Source organism: Bos taurus, chromosome 2, assembly GCF_002263795.3.
Source record: "Bos taurus isolate L1 Dominette 01449 registration number 42190680 breed Hereford chromosome 2, ARS-UCD2.0, whole genome shotgun sequence".
Taxonomy (NCBI): Eukaryota; Metazoa; Chordata; class Mammalia; order Artiodactyla; family Bovidae; genus Bos; species Bos taurus.
This window is the reverse complement of record NC_037329.1, coordinates 51,391,672-51,411,221: the sequence shown is the minus strand read 5'-3', so window position 1 is coordinate 51,411,221 and position 19,550 is coordinate 51,391,672. Positions and strand designations below refer to the sequence as shown.

The following is a 19,550-nucleotide window of genomic DNA, read 5'->3' as shown; positions in this document are numbered from 1 at the left end:
ATTAGTACAATATTGAATCATCCTGAACCAATTACTGATCCAATTACTGTGTCATTATTATCTTCTGAATAGGGCTTGATTTGTCTGTGATAAATAAGATGCAATTAAACCACCTTTTTACATAATAAAACACTGCAGGTGTTTATTCTTAAGAGTTCACAGATACCAACAACCAATAGATTTAATTTAAAAAAATCCTTGATATAATTGTGAATTTCATTACTTTTTTCTATCTTTAGTGTACATTTAAAGTGTATCTTATTGAAAGATACAATTGTGTAAATCTTTAGTCTGGCTATTGTTTAATAACTATACTGTCAGACCAACAAAAATTAACATGGTTGATTAATATTCTGATTAAAAATGTCATTTATTCAAGTCATATAAACATTGACTAAATTACTAAAGAAAGTTTTTAGTAACAGTTATGTTACAAAAAGAGACTGATAACAAAAGTATATATGCACTTTTGAAACAGTTTTAGCTGTATGTTTAAATATACTCTATTTGAATGACCTACTTTTCAACCAATCTAAATATTAATGATTCTAAGAACCTTCATCTAAAAGACAAATCATAAAATGGAAAATAATAATTATTTTAAATGTTGAAAATATCCTAAGAAATTGTCTTAGTTCTTGATGTGTTTCCTCTCCTCACCCTCTCTATCCCCAAATTTAAAATCAACATTTATAAGAGGAGAAGAAAAAGATTATCAATATCAGGGTTACAATTTAGGGGGATTTTACAAAGATATCTTGATTATCATAATAACCAATATATTTGATCATTATTATATATTTTAAAGCACTAAAATACAAGTTAAATTGGAGATTTCTTTTTGTAAAGATGAACATCATTGATTATCAATTTTCAAAGGCATAAACAAACCAAACGAGGAATTATGACCTTATTAAAAAAATTGATTACAAATAATGGATTCAGAAACAAAACCACCTTGACAGGTTCAGTTTATTGCTAACTGGGTCTATTATACTATTTCTATCCTGCATTTTTCTTGATACATTTTGGGGAAAGAAAATTTGATAAAAATCTTCATCTCTCTATCAGGCTAGTAGCTCTTTAACTAATGTCATTTATCAATGAAACAGTGGTTGCCACCAACACCTTTTATGATGTTGTTCTTCTAAATGTGGTCATGGAACAGAACATGTGTCAGTGTTTACTGCCTGCATTATTGCAATCAGTCAAGGATTTCACAGTGATTGATAACATATAGCTTTTATCGTACACCTTGTTATTGGCTTGTCCGAGTAATTATCAAAAGTTTGTTTTTGTTTTGAGACTATAATTATATAAATTACAGTTTTGTCCTCTTTCATCTGCTCTGCTCTGTCTTTCCCTTCCTTCTCCTCCTCTCTTTTCATGAGTAGTCCTAAATAGGAGGGAGTTCCCATTTTTATTGCCAGCATTTCAATAATTTAGATGTGTTCTTGTAGAAATCAATTGATAATTCTGAACACCTACCATCAATATCCAATTTTCTTCATATCTTGAAAAGGCAAGAATAAATTCAAATCCATTCCAAGTAGATTAACAAAAGTGCACTTAAAAAAATCTACATTGTATATAGAGGAGGGGGGAAGAGTCCGTAGTGCCTCACATAAAGGGGTATTAAAAATTAAAACGAACATTTTCATTGGTGCAAACTAAAATTTACTCCCGTAACTACAGAAATTCAATGTGAATTAACAGTTTGTAAAAAATTGAAAATAGGTACTAGATTCCAGACAATATTTAATTTAACCTAAGTATGAAAATAAAAGCAATAACACTGTGAATAAATTAATGAACTACAATTAATTATATTTACAATAAGTGGTTTGGGTTTGAAACACCTACTCTCTGCACTGATAAAATAAAACCTACATCCTGCAGAAGCTAAAGTAAGTTAAATGAAGATGCTTTTAACAAGGTTATTACTTAAGCAATGACAGGTTTACAGATTTTAGCACCACTGGGTTTTCACAGGAGCTACAGTAAGTGCTAAAATAACACACACCTTCAGGTTCATTAAATTCACTAGTGTGATGAAATAACTGATATTTTGCTATATTACTATAGTTCCTCAAAGAACCATCTATAAATAAGATACACTAATAACTGATTGTGCTGGAAAAAATAATGAAATAATTCTTCCAAGGCTTATCTGCAAGAGAGAAAGTGTTTAAGCAATACTGTGAGCATAGCTATATTTAGTAATTTTTATTTCTTTGGAGTCACATATTTATTTATTTACCTAAAATAGGTATGTTCTATAAAAGGTTTTGCCATGGTGCTGTACTCAGAAGGAAACCTGTAAAAAGATGGTGTGTATTAAGAGGAAATAAACTGAATCTAACCCCCAAATATTTACTTTATTGTCTGATGTTTACTAGGATATTTATGGAGACTGTTTTATTTAAAGAACTTATAAAATCCCAACAACTGCCAGAAACAGCAGCATCTCTGATAAATCCTTTACTGTAGTCTGTTGTGAAATGAGCCAAAAGCGTAAATAGTAGGTTTCTTATAAATCAATGGAGCCTGGCCTTTGGAGACCTAGAAGACATATGGGCAGTAATAGACTATCTCAGGTTGTCTCATGAGTGATTCCATCTGGATGAAGTCTTGGTGTTATTCACAGCCTACTTCTCCCCTAAAACACCTTCAATCTTATCCACAGCCTCCATCTCAAATGTCAGACCACCTGGGATATGCAGCTGTCAGGCTGAAAGGGGAGCTGCCTGGGACTGGCCCTGGCCTGCTCATCAAGGAGATGCTGCCACCAGCCAGCAGGCAATGTTAGGTGCACAGGGTGACTGCACTACAGAAAACGGGGGCTCCGCCCAGCTCAGGACTTGACATTTTAAGGAAAAAAATAGAGAACTTAGCTGAAACTATCACTGTGTCTACAACAGAACTGCCTCAGATGTGACGATGTGATATTCTCTCCTTTAAAATCTTTTCTTTTTTTTTTATCAGTGTTCATGTAGAGATCCATATATTTTGTTTATAAATCAATCGAAATGTATAATAATCACAAGTCTATTTCTTCGCACTTCACATCATTCTTGAGTTTTTGCCATATGTTCACTTATACTGGTATTTATATTTGTCATTATTAACCACATTTACCTTGACCAGTACATGCCTTCTGAGGTGATCTTTTCTTTATTATAACTGTGTTTGTTGGCCTCCTTTCTCCTGTGCTTCCTTACCCCCTCAGTCTCTGCTGGTTTGTGGCTCTGACAGCCTGGCAGAGAGCAGCACCCTAATCCAGGTGGAAATTTTAGTTAAGAAGTGACTAGTAAGAATCCAATCAATTTAATATTTTCATGCTCCCTTCTTCACTCCCCTGAACTCTCCCTTTAAGCAATTAGAAAACACAAAATTCCTATTTCAACTTCAATAATTGCTCTCCTCTTTAGGGGCTGAATTATGCTTCCCTCATTCTGATTCTTTTCCTTTGCAAGGATATTAAAGGTCTCTTAACCCCACTAAAAATAGACCCTTTTAATCACAAATGATGGTTTCTACAAGAGGACAGATGCCATATCTAGCTTCTTTACTTGTACTTTTAAGTTTCAGCAATGATTCTTGGCACTCCAACATATTTATCCAATGAATGACTGAATTTGTGTCTTCCTTTTTCCCTATGAAAGACAAATTGTCTCCATGGATAATCAAGACCCAATGTGATATGAAGTTCTATTTGCCTTAATATATTCCTTTCCTAAATTTCTTTCCTGTGCACACTCATTACAATAATTTTATTCCTTGTTTAGATCTTTTCCCCAGTATTAGGATGTGCTCATTGTTTTTTGTTTTCTTTTTCTAACACCTGATCTATTGTATTTGGTTTTAAGATAGTCTCTGACAGTTATTTGTTGGTTGGTTTCCAGTTTTATGAGAAATGAATTATAACTTTTCCAGGGAGGCAGAGCAGCATAATCATTAACAGCATGGATTCTGGAGTCAGGTGAAATGAGTGTGAAGGTCAGCCCTACAGTGAACAGCCTGCATGATACTGGGCAGGACTGGAGTGTGTGCTTAGGTTCTCCACAATGAGGACATGACATGACCTGCCATGTTAGGTGGTTGAATTCATTGTGACGAGTGTTATGAAGTTCACATCATAGAGTGCAGTGCTACCACTGAATACCTGATAGTTGCTCTACGATGTTGCCTTACTCTGTGAGATAAATATCATCATCCCCATTTCACTCTTGGGAATCTAAGCATGGAAGTGTGAAGTTTGTTCGATGTCACTTTGACGGTGAGATGGGGTTTGAATTAAGGTTAATCTGGTTCTAATGTCTTTATTTTTTCTGCAAGTTGTTCTGGAGGCAACTTGTGTGCCTTCATGTAATTTCACACTCCGTATACATAAATAGCAGGAAGACTACTGGATCCCCCTTTAAAAGAGTTCTGGAATCTGACCACTTCCTTCTGTCTGCAATACTAACTCCTTGGTCTCAGCCTCCATATCTTTTGCCTGGAATTCTCTATTGACCTCTTAACAGCTCTCTCTTATTCTAATACTCTTGCCCTGTATCTTTTCTCCTCAACACAGCCATTCCTGTGATCTTTAGAAAGTAGAAGACCTATCTTGCTGTTGTTCTGCTGAAAACCCCACACTGAAACCCCACTGAATAGAGCCCAAGAGCCCAAAATCCTTATAGTGGCAAACTATGTCACATAAAGGGTTGGCAGTTATGACATGCATACCAAATCTGCCTACTACATATTTTAATAACCCATGAGCTAGGGATGGTATTATATTTTTCAATGGTTAAAAAAATTGTAACTGTAGAATATATGAAATTTAACTTTCAATATCAATGTGCATACATGCTCAGTCTCCAACTCTTTGCAACCCTATGGACTGTAACCCACCAGACTCCTCTGTCCATGAGATTTTCCTGGCAAGAATACTGGAGTGGCCTGCCATGCCCTCCTCCAGAGGATATTCCTGACCCAGGGATCAAACCCATGTCTCCCATGTCTCCTGCATTGCAGGCAAAATTTTTTACCATCTGAGCCATCAGGGAAGCTCTTCAATGTCCATAAATAACATTAATTGGAACATAGTTATATTTACTTATATCTTGTCTATGGTTGCTTTGGCACTACATAGGTAGAAATGCAGAGAAGGCAATGGCACCCCACTCCAGTACTCTTGCCTGGAAAATCCCATGGGTGGAGGAGCCTGGTAGGCTGCAGTCCATGGGGTCGCTGAGTCAGACACGACTGAGCGACTTCACTTTCACTTTCCATTTTCATGCACTGGAGAAGGAAATGGCAACCCGCTCCAGTGTTCTTGCCTGGAGAATCCCAGGGATGGGGGAGCCTGGTGGGCTGCCATCTATGGGGTCGCAGAGTCAGACACGACTGAAGTTACTTAGCAGTAGCAGGTAGAAATGAGTTGTTGGCAATAAAGATGATGTGTTGCAAAGCCCAAAATTTTTACTATCGGGCTTTTTAAAGAAATGTCTGCTGACCTAAAAAAATCTGGCCCCAGTCATTTCCATGACCTCACACACTACTCTCCTCTACTCATTGCACTTTAGTGGCACTGGCATTCCTGTTTCCACCTTGGGGCCTTTGCACTAGGCTGTCTCTTCTTCCTGGAATACCCATCCCCTAGATCTCTACTTGGATAATTTAGTTTGTCTTTTTCAGTTGTCACCTGCTGCATGGGGTGGCCTGCACTGAGCATCCGACTTGTCACCACAATGTATACCCTATATTTTAGAGTCTAATTCTCCTCCCCTCACCTAACTTGCTCCATTTTTTCTTCTGTCATAGTACTTACCACTTTATAACAGGCCATATCATTTGCTTGCTTATTATGATTGTTTTATTCTTTTATTCTGTCTCTCCTTGCTAGACTAGAAGCCCCAAGAAGACAAATGTCTGTTTTGTTCACTAATATACCCTAAGAGAATATTGCCGCAAAAACGGTTGCGCTCTGTAAGCATATCTGTTGACTGTTGCAGGTGATGCTATAGTGCCTCTTACTAAGAAAAAGATTTTAACATTTGACCTCTGGTACCTCACTAGAGCTGCTATTTAGATTCAATATTTTCCCTCATGTTCATTACACACAAAGGAAAATATACTGAACTCTATAGTTAACTAATTTGATTATAATAGCATTTGATACTATTCTCACTTTTCCAAAAGGAGCCCATCCTTTTACTGCCTTACTTCAAAAACAATAGAATAACTTTTAATTCTTAAATATCTGAAATGTCTGATAATTAATGCTTGTACAGTCTTGAGTTATGTATACAGTTATTTTAATGTCTTTTATGCAGGGAAAAGTCTAGAATATTTAAATAGTATAATTCTTTATAAGAAATAACATTAAGAATAAATTATTCATATATATTTTTGAATAGTGTTATAGATACTCATATTAACAAAATTTTTTTAAATGATAAATAATGTATGATTTTTTTTATTTTATGTTTTTGACTTACCATGTGGCTTGCGTAGTTTCCCTGCTAGGAACAGAATCCATGCTTTTGCCAGTGAAAATGCAGAGTCCTAACCACTGGACCATCACTGAACTGCCAGGAAATTTCCAATATATGGTTGATTTTAAATGAAATTTTATAAGGTACTTTGAAGAAAAGTATCTTTACAAGATACCTTGTTCCAAAATAATGATTCCTTCATTGCCTATATAAAGTCTTAAAATTTAAAATTTAATTTGGCCTCTGTTGTCGTTCAGTCATGTACGACTCTTTGCGATGCCATGGACTGCAGCACACCAGGCTTCCCTGTCCTTCGCCATCTCCTGGAGTTTGCTGGCCTTATTCATTTCAATAAAATTAATTAAATGTAACGTGAAGTAAGTTTTTAGGTGAAAAGCTTAGCCTTTCTCCTGTAAATTTAATTCCCTTGACCAATTTTCATTGACAGTTGCCACATATGTCCAAAATGAGCAGAAAATTCACATTCACTTATAGCAAAACTTACTGAAAATGTATAGAGAAACATGTTTTATGCAGAATTTGAACATTTATTTCAACAAAGAGTCTGACAATAGAAATACAAAATATATTAATTAAATGACTTGCTAAAATGTTATCAGCAGAAAATTATAGCTACGGCATCTACAAAATGAAAAATCACTTTACCCTCTTGTTTACCCATATATAATAGAATTTGGTCTGATATTCAAAATGATGCCTCTAAGAAATTTTTAAATCCTACAAGCCCATTTGCTCATCTCATTATCCTCTACTATCTTAGTAAATTTTATATCACTCTTTTCATTTCAAAGTTAGCCATCTACTCTAGAATAAATACAAATGTTTTAGACAGAATCCCCACTAATGTGAGTGAAACAGAGGATATACACTGATCTTATCACACATGCATCACTTGTTTGGGGACTGATAATAATCCATTATTCAGTTCACTTCAGTCGCTCAGTCATGTGTGACTCTTTGCAACCCCATGAATCACAGCACGCCAGGCCTCTCCATCACCAACTCCGGGAGTTCACTCAAACTCATGTCCATCAAATCGGTGATGCCATCCAGCCACCTCATCCTTTGTCATCCCCTTCTCCTATTGCCCCCAATCCCTACCAGCATCAGGGTCTTTTCCAATGAGTCAATCTGCATATGAGGAAGCCAAACTATTGGAATTTCAGCTTCAGCATCAGTCCTTCCAATGAGCACGCAGGACTGATCTCCTTTAGGATGGACTCCTTGCAGTTCAAGGGACTCTCAAGAGTCTTCTCCAACACCACAGTTCAAATGCATCAATTCTTCATGCTCAGCTTTCTTCACAGTCCAACCCTCACATACATACATGACCACTGGAAAAACTTGACTAAATGGACCTTTGTTGGCAAAGTAATGTCTCAGCTTTTTAATATGCTGTCTAGGTTGGTCATAACTTTCCTTCCAAGGAGTAAGCGTCTTTTAATTTCATGGCTACAATCACCATCTGCAGTGATTTTGGAGCCCCCAAAAATAAAGTCTGACACTGTTTTCACTGTTTCCCCATCTAGTTGCCATGAAGTGATGGGACTAGATGCCATGATCTTAGTTTTCTGAATGCTGAGCTTGAAGCCAACTTTTTCACTCTCCTCTTTCATCAATAGGCTTTTTAGTTCCTCTTCACTTTCTGCCATAAGGGTGGTGTCATCTGCATATGAGCTTATTGATATTTCTCCTGGCAATCTTGATTCAAACTTGTGCTTCTTCCAGCCCAGTGTTTCTCATGATGTACTCTGCATATAAGTTAAATAAGCAGGGTGACAATATACAGCCTTGACATACTCCTTTTCCTATTTGGAACCAGTCTGTTGTTCCATGTCCAATTCTAACTGTTGCTTCCTGACTGGCTACCTGACCTTGAGATTTCTCAAGAGGCAGGTCAGGTGGTCTGGTATTCCCATCTCTTTCAGAATTTTCCACAGTTTATTGTGATCCACACAGTCAAAGGCTTTGGCATAGTCAATAAAGCAAAAATAGATGTTTTTCTGGAACTCTCATGCTTTTTCCATGATCCAGCGATTGTTGGCAATTTGATCTGTCATTCCTCTGCCTTTTCTAAAACCAGCTTGAACATCTGGAAGTTCACGGTTCACATATTGCTGAAACCTGGCTTGGAGAATTTTGAGCATTACTTTACTAGCATGTGAGATGAATGCAATTGTGTGGTAGTTTGAGCATTCTTTGGCATTACCTTTCTTTGGGATGGGAATGAAAACTGACCTTTTTCAGTCCTGTGGCCACTGCTGAGTTTTCCAAATTTGTTGGCATATTGAGTGCAGCACTTTCACAGCATCATCTTTCAGGATATGAAATAGCTCCACTGGAATTCCATCACCTCCACTAGCTTTGTTCATAGTGATGCTTTCTAAGGCTCACTTGACTTCATTTTCTAGGATGTCTGGCTCTAGGTCAGTGATCACACCATCGTGATTATCTGGGTCATGAAGCTCTTTTTTGTACAGTTCTTCTGTGTATTCTTGCCACCTCTTCTTAATATCTTCTGCTTCTGTTAGGTCCATACCATTTCTGTCCTTTATCGAGCCCATCTTTGCATGAAATGTTTTCTTGGCATCTCTAATTTTCTTGAAGAGATCTCTAGTCTTTCCCATTCTGTTGTTTTCCTCTCTTTCTTTGCATTGATCACTGAGGAAGTCTTTCTTATCTCTCCTTGCTATTCTTTGGAACTCTGCATTCAGATGCTTATATCTTTCCTTTTCTCCTTTGCTTTTCACTTCTCTTCTTTTCACAGGTATTTGAAAGGCCTCCTCAGACAGCCATTTTGCTTTTTTGCATTTCTTTTCCATGGGGATGGTCTTGATCCCTGTCTCCTGTACAATGTCATGAACGTCTGTCCATAGTTCAAACTTGTCTAACTCAGTGAAACAAAGCCATGCCATGTGGGAGCACCCAAGACGGGAGGGTCATGGTGGAGAGGTCTTACAGAATGTGGTCCACTGGAGAAGGGAATGCCAAACCACTTCAGTATTCTTGCCTTGAGAACCCCATGACCAGTATGAAAAGGCAAAATGATAAGATACTGACAGGGGAACTCCCCAGGTCGGTAGGTGCCCAATATGTTACTGGAGATCAGTGGAGAACTAACTCCAGAAAGAATGAAGGGATGGAGCCAAAGCAAAAACAATACTCAGTTGTGGATGTGACTGGTGATAGAAGCAAAGTCTGATGCTGTAAAGAGCAATATTGCATAGGAACCAGAAATGTTAGGTCCATGAATCAAGGCAAATTAGAAGTGGTCAAACAGGAGATGGCAAGAGTGAACGTCAACATTCTAGCAATCAGCCAACTAAAATGGACTGGAATGGATGAATTTAACACGGATGACCATTATATCTACTACTATGGGCAGGAATCCCTTAGAAAAAATGGAGTAGCCATCGTGGTCAACAAAAGAGTCTGAAATGCAGTACTTGGATGCAATGTCAAAAATGACAGAATGATCTCTGTTTGTTTCCAAGGCAAACCATTCAATATCACAGTAATCCAAGTCTATGCCCCAACCAGTAACACTGAAGAAGGTGAAGTTGAATGGTTCTATGAAGGCCTACAAGACCTTTTAGAACTAAAACCCAAAAAAGATGTCCTTTTCATTATAGGGGACTGGAATGCAAAAGTAGGAAGTCAAGAAATACCTGGAGTAACAGGCAAATTTAGCCTTGGAGTACAGAATGAAGCAGGGCAAAGGCTAATAGAGTTTTTCCAAGAGAACGCACTGATCATAACAAACACTTTCTTCCAACAATACAAGAGAAGACTCTACACATGGACATCACCAGATGATCAACACCGAAATCAGATTGATTATATTCCTTGCAGCCAAAGATGGAGAAGCTCTATACAGTCAACAAAAACAAGACCAGGAGCTGACTGTGGCTCAGATCATGAGGTCCTTATTGCCAAATTCAGACTTAAGTTGAAGAAAGTGGGGAAAACCACTAGACCATTCAGATATGACCTAAATCAAATCCATTATTACTGGCCTTCAAACTGTCCACTGTGAATGACACACTACCTGCAAACAATTAACTGGCATCCTCCTTCCAGCTTCCCCTGTGAAGCTCTCCACAGCTCTTGAAATGAGGGAAGAGGCACACTTCAAAGCTCAGAACTGACTACTTCTGAAGTGGCAACTATTTTAGGAAGGGATTATTATGTGTCGGTGACTCTTATACTATATTTTGTATGGTATGAAACAGTCAATGAATGCAAATTAGTAATAGCAATGTGTCAATGACTATAATTCCATCCAGGTATAATAGAAATTGAAGAAAGTGGGGAAAACCACTAAACCATTAAGGTATGACCTAAATCAAATCCCTTATGATTATACAGTGGAAGTGAGAAATAGATTTAAGGGACTAGATCTGATAGAGTGCCTGAGGAACTATGGATGGAGGTTTGTGACATTGTACAGGAGACAAGGATCAAGACCATCCCCAAGAAAAAGAAATGCAAAAAAGCAAAATGTCTGTCTGAGGAGGCCTTACAAATACCTGTGAAAAGAAGAGAAGTGAAAAGCAAAGGAGAAAAGGAAAGATACAAGCATCTGAATGCAGAGTTCCAAAGAATAGCAAGGAGAGATAAGAAAGCCTTCCTCAGTGATCATTGCAAAGACATAGAGGAAAACAACAGAATGGGAAAGACTAGAAATCTCTTCAAGAAAATTAGAGATACAAAGAGAATATTTCATGCAAAGATGGGCTCAATAAAGGATAGAAATTGGACCTAACAGAAGCGGAAGATATTAAGAAGAGGTGGCAAGAATACACAGAACTGTACCAAAAAAATCTTCATGACCCAGATAATCACAATGGTGTGATCACTCACCTAGAGCAAGACATCCTGGACTGTGAAGTCAAGTGGGCCTTAGGAAGCATCACTATGAACAAAGCTAGTGGAGGTGATGGAATTCCAGTGGAGCTATTTCAAATCCTGAAAGATGATGCTGTGAAAGTGCTGCACTCAATATGCTAACAAATTTGGAAAACTCAGCAGTGGCCACAGGACTGAAAAAGGTCAGTTTTCATTCCCATCTCAAAGAAAGGTAATGCCAAAGAATGCTCAAACTACCACACTATTGCACTCATCTCACACACTAGTAAAGTAATGCTCAAAATTCTCCAAGCCAGGCTTCAGCAATACGTGAACCATGAACTTCTAGATATTCAAGCTGGTTTTAGAAAAGGCAGAGGAACCAGAGATCAAATTACCAACATCTGCTGGATCATGGACACAGCATGAGAGTTCCAGAAAAACATTTACTTTTGCTTTATTGACTATGCCAAAGCCTTTGACTGTGTGGATCACAATAAACTGTGGAAAATTCTGCAAGAGATGGGAATACCAGACCACCTGACCTGCCTCTTGAGAAACCTCAAGGTCAGGAAGCAGGTTAGGAAGCAACAGTTAGAATTGGACATGGAACAACAGACTGGTTCCAAATAGGAAAAGGAGTATGTCAAGGCTGTATATTGTCACCCTGCTTATTTAACTTATATGCAAAGTACATCATGACAAATGCTGGGCTGGAGGAAGCACAAGCTGGAATCAAAATTGCCAGGAGAAATATCAATAAGCTCAGATATGCAGATGACACCACCCTTATGGCAGAAAGTGAAGAGGAATTAAAAGCCTCTTGATGAAAGTGAAAGAGGCAAGTGAAAAAGTTGGCTTCAAGCTCAGCATTCAGAAAACTAAGATCATGGCATCTAGTCCCATCACTTCATGGCAAATAGATGGGGAAACAGTGTCAGACTTTATTTTGGGGGGCTCCAAAATCACTGTAGATGGTGATTGCAGCCATGAAATTAAAAGACGCTTACTCCTTGGAAGGAAAGTTATGACCAACCTAGACAGCATATTGAAAAGCGAGACATTACTTTGCCAACAAAGGTCCATCTAGTCAAGGCTGTGGTTTTTCCAGTAGTCATGTATGGATGTGTGGAGAAGGCAATGACACCCCACTCCAGTTACTCTTGCCTGGAAAATCCTATGGATGGAGGAGCCTGGTAGGCTGCAGTCCATGGGGTTGCTAAGAGTCAGACACAACTGAGTGACTTCACTTTCACTTTCCACTTTCATGCATTGGAGAAAGAAATGGCAACCCACTCCAGTGTTCTTGCCTGGAGAGTCTCAGGGACGGGGGAGCCTGGTGGGCTGCCATCTATGGGGTCGCACAGAGTTGGACACGAGCAACATAGCAGCAGCAGCAGGTATGGATGTGAGAGTTGGACTATAAAGAAAGCTGAGCGCCGAAGAATTGATGCTTTTGAACTGTGGTGTTGGAGAAGACTCTTGAGAGTTCCTTGGACTACGAGGAGATCCAACCAGTCCATCCTAAAGGAGATCAGTCCTGGGTGTTCATTGGAAGGACTGATATTGAAGCTGACACTCCAATACTTTGGCCACCTGTTGCGAAGAGCTGACTCATTTGAAAAGACCCTGATGCTGGGAAAGATTGAAGGCAGGAGGAGAAGGGGATGACAGAGGATGAGATGGTTGGATGGCATCACCAACTCAATGGACATGAGTTTTGGTGAACTCCGGGAGTTGGTGACGGACAGGGAGGCCTGGAGTGCTGTGGTTCATGGGGTTGCAAAAGTCAGACATGACTGAGCCACTGAACTGAACTGATAAGAGGAATAGGGGATGGGGAAGACAATGACCCATTTAATGAACTGTACAGGAATTATAATCTTGAAGGAATGGGCCTAGGTAGCTAAATACTATAGTTAGTATGCATTTAACTTCATACATTAGTTATAATTTCGGTTGACTTGACATGTTGTCCTTGACCATTAATTTTCTAGAAGATGCTGAAAATCTGTGACCTGGAGTGTTTTTTTCCAGTTTATGGACAAGGTTTTGCAGGTCCCCTAGCTTTGTTTTTTGAGGAAAACAAAGTTCTCCCAAAAGTTGAAATGACTCTCTTGGGACTTAAAGATTCTAAAAGTAGGTTTTAGGAAAATGAATGTTGAGAAATAATGCTTATGAAAATAAATTAAAATTGCAGAAAAATATTGACCTTGGTTAGGTTCTAGATATTTTTATATGAGTGATGTAGAAAAGGCCATGAGCATGTATCTGTAACAGATACTGAAAAACTGTAGTACTGTACACGTATAATTACTCAGTTCCAGCACTACAAGTTTATAGATATTCATTGTTTGCCAAGAAAGATAAAACACCTAAAGTTGGCACTGTTTGGGGGAAAGTTGAGTCCTGGGAAAGACAGTTAGAAGTGAAAAATGTGGAGGTGAAATAATTAATGAAGCTAGAGGTCCTGTAGAAATTTATCCTCAGAGCCTTAAACAGAGAGAGGAGTGTCAACTTTGGAAAACTCATGGAACCTACATGGAGTTACAAGTGAGAGATGTGGGAAACCAACCCAGTGTTGCAGTTGTAATAAGGACAGAAGATTCTCTGCGGCTTCTGGTGCTTGAAGGAAGGTAGCCAGGTTACATATTATGAATCCAATGTGTGTGTGTGTGATATGTGTGCTATGCTTAGTCATGTTCAATTCTTGGCAACCCCATGGACTACGAGGATCCCCTGTCCATAGAATTTTCCAGGCAAGAATAGTGGAGTGGGTTGTTATTTCCTACTCCAGAGGATCATCCCAACCCAAGTATCTATGTTTCTTGTGTCTCCTGCATTAGCAGGCAGATTCTTTACCACTAGCACCACCTGGGAATCTCATCAGTCTCATGGTTAACATCAAATTTTACTTCCTCCAAAATGTACTCAACTATGAAATACTTTTTAATATTATTTTAAAACAACTTCCATATTTAATAAATTTTGTTTTTAAATGTTGTAGGCCTTTTATTGTCAATTTTAAAGGGAATTTTACTTGGTGTATGCTTAGTCACTCAGTCGTGTCCAATTCTTTGCGACCCCATGTACTGTAGCCTGCCAGGATCCTCTGTCCTTGGGAATTCTCTAGGCAAGAATACTGGAGTGGGTTGCCATGCCCTCCCTCAGAGGTGTCAATTTTAAAGGATATTTTACTTGGTAGCAGAGTTCTAATAAAATTAAGACTGTGGGGTTAACAAAGGTCTTCTTTGAGACTGGACTTCTTGGTGCTTGGATCCCAGGAAATGCTATTTTTTACGTAATATGTTGAGATATTTTGGCTTTGGAGTGTCAAATTAAGCTAGAGATTAAAATTTTTTTTTCAAATAGTTCTACACCTATTTGTTGCATCCTCCTCAATGCTCTGTGTATATTAGTTTCTAGAAAAAAGAAATTTGTCTAGTTTTCTGAGCTAAGACTTGCTTGGACATTGGTTGCCTTCTAAGCAAGTGAGGTTTATATCAGTTTTCCATAACTTCTTACTATACATTTGAATATTTCTTTCTCCTGTCCTTCTCTACCACAGTGGAGGAAGGGTATCCTGAGACTCCTGAAAGCAGACCAGTAAGAAAGGAATTATATCAAACAGGCAGTTATTACACAAGATAATTTGTCAAGTTCTGCTGAAAACAGTGATTAGTGGAGAATGGAAATTGCTTTCTAATCCTTGAAGTCTAGAAATTTTGTGGGAGCTACTCTGACTACAACCCTTACTATCTTTGAATAGATTCCAGGGCAGTACTTTCTTTAGAAATGAAACAATTCATTAGTAATACATTAAATGTTTTATTTGCTTGTTCATATGTTTCCAGTCAATACAATGTAATTATCAATTTAAAATATTTCATCCCTTAAAGAGCATGTGATATGTCTGTGTGTGTTTGTGTGTGTAATGGAATATTATCCAGCCATTAAAAGAAAAAAAGAATGAAATAATGCCATTTGCAGAAACATGGATGGACTTAGAGATTATCATTGCTAAGGTAAATAAGTTAGAGAAACACAAATAGCATACGATATCACTCATGTGGAATCTAAAAAAAAAAGATACAAATTAACTTATTTACAAAACACAAATAGACTCACAGACATAGAAAACAAAGTTATGGTTACTAAAGGGGAAGAGGATAGGAAAATAAATTAGGAATTTGGGATTAATATATACACACTACTATATATCAAATCGATAACCAGTAAGGACCTACTGTATAGCACAGTGTGCCATATATACATATGGTAAGTTTTCAGTAATGCTTAGGTGAACAGACAACACCTGTGAGTTAACTTTGTGATCTGGCTTCAAAAATCCATTACTTAGTTTAAATATGTTAACACCATAAGTGGGCTTCCCAGGTGGCTCAGCGGTAACGAATCTGCATGCAATGCAGAAGAGGTGAGTTGCATCCTTGGGTCAGGAAGATCCCCTGGAGAAGGAAATGGTAACCTGCTCCAGTATTCTTGCCTGGGAAATCCCATGGACAGAGGATACTGGTGAGCTACAGAGTCAAACACAACTTAGAGACTAAACAAGAACAGCACTTTAAGTAGTAACATAGCTACAATATGATTATTTCTTCATTCATTTTAGGATATTTTCATTTGAAAGAACTCTGCTCATGTTAGTTGCTCAGTCATGTCTGACCTTTGCAACCCCATGGACCATAGCTTGCCAGGCTCCTCTGTCCATGGAATTCTCCAGGCAAGAATACTGCAACAGGTAGTCATTCCCTTCTCCAGGAAAGAGCACTATATGGGTAACTAATATCATGGCCATATCTGCACAGAGACAAACATCTTGGAAAGGGGGAGAGAAAGGAGAGAGACCCAGATCTCTGGGTATTTGGTCCACATGGATGATTCCACATACCTGGATTCTTAGAAATATCTACATACTTGAATGGGGTTAACACAGTATTTGGATGACTGAAACCATTGTTCTCTTTACATAGAAATATTTGAACATTTTTGCCTAGGTTATCCCCAAAATAGATTATATAGTGTAACATGTCAAGGATTTATACTTTTTTGTGTGTTTGTGAGAAATATATGGGTGCCCAACCTTCAACTATGTCAGCAGAATGGACTTGTAATTCTACTCTGTTAGCCTAACTCACTGTAAACCGATGGCTAAAACAGGCATAGAGATTTACAAAGAATGACAGCATTGATGGGACACCATAGAAATTCATGCTGCACCTGTTCTCAAAAAATAAAGTTTTCTGTCTCTGCAGCTTTCAATATAGCACCTTCCACTGATGCTAAATTTGTTGATTATTAAAAAAAGAAAGAAAGAGAGAAAGATACAGACAGACAGGGAAATAAGGTGCCTGCGACAACCCCTGTTGAAGGCTGCATTACTTATTCTGCTTGGATGAATTTGTATTGGATAAATCCAGTACGAAGTGAAAACCCTATTTCCAGCTGAGACTTAAAGATGTTTTAGTAAAACATGCTTAAGCAAATGCATTTTGATGCCTCACAAGGAAGATACACACAGAGCTCTTTTTGCAGAAGTTCAATAAATTGTGTATCAGCAGCTGAAAAAAGATGTTCTCTTTCTGATTTGCACTCATAGTTTGCATTGACTTCATTTAAAATTCATGGTATGCAAGGAAGAAATGGTTAAATATGACTTTTGGATTATACCTAACAAGGGAAAGTAACTTTTTCTTTCCTATTCAGTTGTTAGGCACGCTGCTGAAATTCCACAAGCTCACCAGAAGCTACTTTTCACAGACAGTCCCTTCATCATAAAAGCCTAGGACAGTAGAATTGCACCTTCAACTGGCATCTCTCCACCTTACAGGGTCCTAAAAGCTTTCAGATCCACCTCAGGCCCAGGCAGAAGCAAAGTGGGAGAGGAATTGAAGAAGCAAAAATAAATATTAAAGTACATAAGAATTAAATATTACCTATTTAAATGGCAATTATGCAGTTGAAAACAAGATCATCACACCTGTACAAGAAAAGGCATGCAAGCCCAAAACATCTGCTTGGATCCACCTGCCAGGCACCTGTTTTGCTGTTTCAATGCCATTTGATTGCTGGAGATGTAGAGGCTCTTGTGAGGTAATGAGTGATTTTACATTATGCATGATTGAAAACAGGTGTTCTAATGCTGTACAATTCTATGCATGAATAATTCAGTTTGTTTAGAGCAAGATCTTTAAAAGAAGTACTGCATGGGCTTTATTATTTCTATAAACATGAAGGTTTTTTTTTTTTAATTTACAATGATTGTTCCTTTTCAGTCAGCTTGTTTATGGCAATTTTTGTGTAATTTTATGGATGAGGAGTAATATCTTGAAAGGTAAAATTGATCACACTTAAAACATGTAAGAAGTAAAATTGAAAGGTCTGTTAGCAAGAGGAAAGATGGTATTAACGTTCAATGTTCTAAGTGAAAATGCTTGATTATTTCCTTCCTGCTTTGCCTGCTTTCTGATGGTAACAAAACATTTGTCTAAGGGCTATAATTAGGGAGGGGTGAACTATTTAGGAAAATAGAGAAATTGTTTTGTATCTCAGCCCAAACATCACGCAGAGCCCAGACTTCCTTAAAGACAGAACTGATGTTAGTCAGCAGCCCTCTGTTCTTAGATATCACGAGTTCACACCCTCCTGTAAGCCACTGTAGGATACCACTGAGAAAGACAATCTCTTTCACTCCAATTCCCACGTCGTTTTGTCTACCCTGGTTTTCTAGAGTCAGAAATATTAGTATCAGATTATGGTATTTCAAATAGCAAGTAAAATCCCCACACTCCCAATGTGAAGATTTAGAACCTCACCACAATGCACGAGACTATCTCTTAGAGACTTGGTCTCTTGGACACCAGAGACCAAAGACACTGTGGTGTCTTGAACCACATGTTATTAAATATTTTACACTTCTAAGGTATGAGAGAAGGCATATTTGCTTCAATTAATGCTATTTAAGTAATAGAAATACAAGGCCAAAGAATTATAGTCATTATCACATTGCTATTGCTAATTTACATCTGTTGAATGTTTCATACCACACAAACCATAGTGTAAGAGTTATTGACACATAATAATCCCTTCCCAAAATATACCACATCAGCAAGTAGTCAGCTTCGAGCTTTGAGGTTTGGCTCTCTTCCCTCATTTTAAGAGCTGTGGGGAGCTTCACAGGGGAATCTATTATTGAAAAGCTTTTCAGTTAGAAGTAAATTGTAAGACTGGTCCTTCGAGTGGGGAGCAACACTAGGAAAGTCACAAAGAAAAATAGAAGATTTGGTATGAAGGAGAACACTTTCACTGCTATTGACACAGGGAATTGACCTTATTCCCTCCCTTGGGGATAAGGTTGGCAAGCAGGCCTTTACAAGTATTCACCAAATATAAGTGTTGGCCTCTTAAACTCAGAGAATCAATGCCAGGAAGGGCTTCAGGAATCTAAACTAAAGGATATAAGTACCCAGAAGATAAAAATGTTGGTCTGGCAATCCTGACCTAGCATTAAATGACCTCTGTCTCTAAAAGTTAAGATAGCACAATTTTCTTTTTAAATCTACTAGTTATTTATATAAAGTCTCTTTTTTTTACTACACAGTTCAATGAGGAAGGACACCTAAAATATTAAGTTGAATCATATGAAGTTGCAGTTTTCAGTAGTCAGAGTTGGTTGAAAATTAGCCATTCCATGTGATCTGACATATCTCTGCTAAGAATCCCTCAGTTGGAGACATCACTCATTCTGGAATGCAATCAACCATACCTTCCACTGCATGCAATCCATAGCTAGTAATGAAAGCCATGCTCTCTGATAGGAAGAAACACAGACAAAGTGTAATAAACCACTTTATGAGTAGACCTTGCAACCATGATAGAAATTGGAAAATATTCCACCTCATATTAAGAGGTGGATTTGTTTCCCCATGACTCAGCTGTTCCTGTTTGACAAATAGATTGAGGTAGAGCTGTGCAGTTCTGTCCCTGTATCTCAGAATGAGAGTTGGTAGGACTCTTTCTCTAACATAGTGAGATTCTGCTTAGGGTTGCACAGGTCAGAAGACGCAACTAAGCTTTCAGCCCATTCTCAACATCAATTCACGTGCACATGAGGGAGCCAACTTCGCTTTCTATCTTAAATGAGGCTTCAAATGTCCCCAGCCCCAGTACCCCTTGCAA

At 38.1% G+C, this 19,550-nt stretch overlaps 1 long non-coding RNA gene across 2 annotated transcripts in view; it reads left to right on the top strand.

The window, feature by feature from the left end:
- LOC104971220 (uncharacterized) overlaps positions 1 to 19,550 on the top strand; it is a 287,688-nt gene that overhangs the window by 219,110 nt on the left and 49,028 nt on the right. The gene's annotated exons all lie outside the window — the stretch shown is intronic.